At 31.7% G+C, this 5990-nt stretch overlaps 1 long non-coding RNA gene across 1 annotated transcript; it reads left to right on the forward strand.

Annotated features, from left to right (window-relative positions):
• Positions 1-2797: 2797 nt before the first annotated feature.
• LOC111083992 lies at positions 2798-5006 on the forward strand. The gene is made up of 2 exons (XR_002609347.1): positions 2798-2956; positions 3021-5006. It is a non-coding gene; the product is annotated as an uncharacterized LOC111083992 (long non-coding RNA).
• Positions 5007-5990: the final 984 nt, after the last annotated feature.

The following is a 5990-nucleotide window of genomic DNA, read 5'->3' on the forward strand; positions in this document are numbered from 1 at the left end:
CTAGTTATAATATTAGCTGCTATATGACGTACTAAACTATAATGATTCTAGATTTCTAAGCCTAGTTATAATATTAGCTGCTATATGACGTACTAAACTATAATGATTCTAGATTTCTAAGCCTAGTTATAATATTAGCTGCTATATGACATACCAAACTATAATGATTCTAGATTTCTAAGCCTAGTTATAATATTAGCTGCTATATGACGTACTAAACTATAATGATTCTAGATTTCTAAGCCTAGTTATAATATTAGCTGCTATAGTCTCCAAGGTTTTTTAAAAAAAATCTTGATCCATACTGAAAAAACTAGTTTTGGTTTTTACAGAAACCCAAAGTTCTGAACAAGTGATTTTGTTAGAGAAAGTAGGAGAGGTAATTTGGACATGTCGCTGTTTTAGTGATACGAATTTTACATCATGATAATCACTAGTGTTGTACTTTGAAACAAAAGTTAGTTTGTCTTTTTATTTTGTCATTTATTTACAGACGATGTGCCTAATGAATGTGTATTCACCATAAAATACACTTTATAGCCTTCTAAGTTTTCCTAAATTATGCTTCGAAATCCAAAAGCATTATCAAATTTTTCTTGGAGATGGCTAGAAATGCTGAAGCTCAAAAAAACATTCTTGACATTGCGTGACCTTGCTTGTATTTGAACTTCAGTCAGACAAAGGTGATGTCACGGAGAATCTGAGGCTATTATAACTATGAACAGTTAATGAATTATCAACTACAGCTACCTTAAGGAAATAGAGCAACAAGATATAATTAGTTAAAACAAGGGCTTTGTTTTTCATTTTAAAGGAGAATTTAGGAAATTAGAGCTGCTAAAAACCCTTCATGAAAACCTGTGGAAGCAGAAAGTTAAAATTTACACAAAACACATTTTTTTGTTATATTCTAATATTTACTTGTTTTATGACAAAGATATTCACAACTAATCCTAATTTCATTTTTGTGGAAGGAAATATTAATAACAGTACACATTAATATAAAGCAACTGTTGACTGGATTGCTAGGGTTAGGGATATGAATATCATTAATATAAAGCAACTGTTGACTGGATTGTTAGGGATATGAATATCATTAATATAAAGCAACTGTTGACTGGATTCATAGGATTAATGATATTCATATAAAGTAACTGTTGACTGGATTGCTAGGGTTAGAGTAGGAATGGAACTGTTGGGGTTTTGATGATGTATGTTAATAGTTGAGTGAAATATTTAATGTTTGTTAATGAAGTTGGTATCATATTCACTTTTATTTCTGATGAAGTTAAACCTTTTATGGTGCTGTTATAGTGTTTGGTCTACACAGATATTTACACTATAACATCATGCAGTCTACAAAGATATTTACACTATAGCATGCAGTCTACACAAATATTTACGCTATAGCGGGCAGTCTACACAGATATTTACACTATAACATGCAGTCTACACAGATATTTACACTATAGCATGCAGTCTACACAGATATTTACACTAGCATGCAGTCTACACAGATATTTACACTATAGCATGCAGTCTACACAGATATTTACACTATAGCATGCAGTCTACACAGATATTTACACTATAACATGCAGTCTACACAGATATTTACACTATAGCATGCAGTCTACACAGATATTTACACTATAGCATGCAGTCTACACAGATATTTATTAAATATCTGTGTAGACTGCATGCTATAGTTAGTGCTATAGTGTAAATATCTGTGTAGACTGCATGCTACTTGCAGTCTACACAGATATTTACACTGTAGCGTGCAGTCTACACAGATATTTACACTATAGCTTGCAGTCTACACAGATATTTACACTATAGCGTGCAGTCTACACAGATATTTACACTATAGCGTGCATTCTACACAGATATTTACACTATAGCATGCAGTCTACACAGATATTTACACTATAGCATCATGCAGTCTACAAAGATATTTACACTATAGCATGCGGTCTACACAGATATTTACATTATAACATCATGCAGTCTACAAAGATATTTACACTATAGTGTGCAGTCTACACAGATATTTACACTATAGCATGTATTATACACAGATATTTACACTATAGCATGTATTCTACACAGATATTTACACTATAGCATCATGTGGTCTACACAGATATTTACACTATAGTGTGCAGTCTACACAGATATTTACACTATAGCATGTATTCTACACAGATATTTACACTATATCGTGCAGTCTACACAGATATTTACACTATAGCATGTATTCTACACAGATACTTACACTATAGCATGCAGTCTACACAGATATTTACACTATAACATGTATTCTACACAGATATTTACACTATATCGTGCAGTCTACACAGATATTTACACTATAGCGTGTATTGTACACAGATATTTACAATATACCATGCAGTCTACACAGATATTTACACTATAGCGTGCAGTCTACACAGATATTTACACTATAGCATGTATTCTACACAGATATTTACACTATAGCATGTATTCTACACAGATACTTACACTATAGCATGCAGTCTACACAGATACTATCATCATAAACACCATTTTAACTTTTGTTTAGTTGCAGTTGGCACCATCTATTATAAATAACGTTTTTAAACTAATAAAGTACAAAATACCATTACATATTATTTTTAGGGCAAATATAATCAGAATGAAATAAATTCCAACAATTAAAGCTAGCACGATTATAACCTAAATTTAAGATACTCTTTTAGAACACACAACTTATTAAATAATTATTATATATATAGATATAAATTATTTAACAATAGATTATGTTTTAGTGAATCATTAAAACGGTGATGATGATGATGTTAGTATCTGTGTAAACTGCACGCTATAGTAGCACCCTAAAAACTTTAGGTGATGATGATGATGATAGTATCTGTGTAAACTGCACACTATAGTAGCACCCTAAAAACTTTAGGTGATGATGATGATGATAGTATCTGTGTAAACTGCATGCTATAGTAGCACCCTAAAAACTTTAGGTGATGATGATAGTATCCGTGTTGACCACACGCTATAGTAGCACCCTATTTACCTTGTAGTTCACTTAAACAACTGTATATGTTATGTATTATAAAACATAAGATATTTCTAAGTAGAATTATTGTTTTATTTTCAGTTCACAGCTAAAACTTGGAACTACTTTATTATTTACTATTGTGGTGTTTAAATCTAATTATACTGTTAAATTTTTAGAGAACTTGGGGAGTTTCTGAATTTAAGATGTGTATTTATTCCATCTTCAGAGAAAAGATACATTTTGATGAAAATGTTTTTGTAGATTGATGTGTGGTGGTCTTGTTTCGGAATTGTTCCTGTTAAATTCTTTATTTACTTTAAAATGTTGATTTGAAATCAGGATAAAGCTAAGTAACGAGGAAATAACATGTTAATATACAGTAAATATTTGAATTATAATGAATATGTCTGTGTGCTGTAAAGTAAATGTTTCAGTTGTGATATAGTTGCTTTTTGATAAATTCTAATCATTGCTCACCATGAAAAAGGTCAGTTGCCTACTTTTTATATGCTCATAATGCCCCGTATTTCATTACTAACATTGATGTTATGTACATTAGAAATGTGCTTTTTTGAATCAATAATTGTATAGTTAACATAACAGATAAAAGTGAGATTTAAACAGCTATCAAATAACCAGTGAGTAAATTACATTACAGAGAAAGACAGTAATGATTTAGTTTACTAACATTATAGAATATATTTATCTCACTTACTGTCTTATACAGAATGTAGCACAAGGTACGTAGTGGGCTTACATCAAACAGTTTACACTTAGTCTGTGGTGTGATGTTACTTGTATTACAAGGTACGTAGTGGACTTACATCAAACAGTTTACACTTGGTCTGTGGTGTGATGTTACTTGTAGTACAAGGTACGTAGTGGGCTTATGTCAAACAGTTTACACTTGTCCCTGGTGTGATGTTACTTGTAGCACAAGATACCTAGTGAGCTTACATCAAACAGTTTACACTTGGTCCGTGGTGTGACGTTACTTGTAGTACAAGGTACGTAGTGGGCTTACATCAAACAGTTTACACTTGGTCCGTGGTGTGATGTTACTTGTAGTACAAGATACATAGTGGGCTTATGTCAAACTTGAGTAATGTTTGACTTTAATAAATCACACACAGATATTCTTTATTTTATAATAAATGATTAACTTGCTGCATCTAAAACCAAAATGCTCTTAATATTTGATGAGTGTTCAGAAACTGGTGGTTAAGATTTGAAGATAAAAAGTTGTATAAATGTAGGTGTGAATTCTGGTAAGATGTACATTATTTTCACATTTTACAGTTGAACGTGTTAGATGCTGCTGTATATTTTAACATTAAGAAAATTTGAGGCAGTAACCTGCTTGTAAAGAGATATATCGACTTCCTGCTTCTTTTCTTGTTACTGTGTTTAATTTTGATAGCCACTTTATAAGATATTTGGTTAATAAGTTTTACAATCATCTGTTGTAACTACTGGTTTATGGCTCGGCTCTTTCAGACCAGAGTTTGTATGAAAAACATTCCTGGACCAATTAAAACACTAGAATTCTTGAAGGGATGGGAACAGTTGCAAGTTATTCTTTAAAGATTTCTTTAAATGTTATGAGGATTAAGCCAATGTAAGAATTCCTGTTGTTTCACGCAAACTTAGACATTAAAACCTGTTTCAATAGTAGTGTGCAAGTGAGTTTTGTTTCACATAGAAAGTAGGCTTAATCATACACAATATTAAATTGAAACATTATGTTCCTGGTTTTAAATGTATTTGCTTATTAAGTTTAATTTTTATGTATATCCTGGCTCTGTTATATAGAAAACTAAATAAAGTGATATGTTATAAATGTGTGATGTTTATGAGATGTTAAAATATATCAAATCAAGAGAGAGTAAGACAACCAGTTGGTATCGTTCATAGAAGAAATAAAATATATTCAGATCATTCTTTTAAAGATGACAGTTTCTTGTATTTCTTTATATACATATTTCAGGAAACATGGAAAACACTAACATTTTCTAATATTCTCTATGATTTTATGGTTTCTTTTTGGAAACATGAAGCTTTGTTAAGCCCAACAGCTGAATAATGAATATATATCCCAACAAGCTATGATTGGCTGTTGTTTTTGTTTTTTTTTCTTGCAAAAATGTATTGACATTTAAGGTTTTTGTGAAGAAAATTTTAGATTGGGTAACATAAATGTCAAATCTCATTGACCAGTGTGCCTCAGCATGATGATGTTCAACATTGACGTACAGCTGAGGTGATGTTCATTTTCTGTGATTGTAGGTTTGTAAACATGATGGTGTTCAACATTGACGTACAGGTGAGGTGATGCTCATTTTCTGTGATTGTAGGTTTGTAAATGGATTATTCATTTAAACAATGTGATAAATATTTTTTTGTTTCAAGTCTACGTTTGTAAATATAATTCAATTTTTTATTTTTGCTCATTGTTCAGTTGGAAGTTTGGTACTGCTAGAGTTTCAAGCTGTAGGACCTAGTGTTATTTCAGTTGTAAGTTTGGTCCTGCTAGAGTTACAAACTATATGACCTAGTGTTATTTCAGTTGTAAGTTCGTTGCTGCTAGAGTTACAAGCTATAGGACCTAGTGTTATTTCAGTTGTAAGTTAGTTGCTGCTGGAGTTACAAGCTGTAGGACCTAGTGTTATTTCAGTTGGAAGTTTGGTACTGCTAGAGTTACAAACTATAGGACCTAGTGTTATTTCAGTTGTAAGTTAGTTGCTGCTAGAGTTACAAGCTGTAGGACCTAGTGTTATTTCAGTTGGAAGTTTGGTACTGCTAGAGTTACAAACTATATGACCTAGTGTTATTTCAGTTGTAAGTTTGGTACTGCTAGAGTTACAAGCTGTAGGACCTAGTGTTATTTCAGTTGGAAGTTTGGTACTGCTAGAGTTACAAGCTATAGGACCTA

This window comes from Limulus polyphemus, unplaced genomic scaffold (assembly GCF_000517525.1).
Source record: "Limulus polyphemus unplaced genomic scaffold, Limulus_polyphemus-2.1.2 Scaffold12640, whole genome shotgun sequence".
NCBI lineage: Eukaryota > Metazoa > Arthropoda > Merostomata > Xiphosura > Limulidae > Limulus > Limulus polyphemus.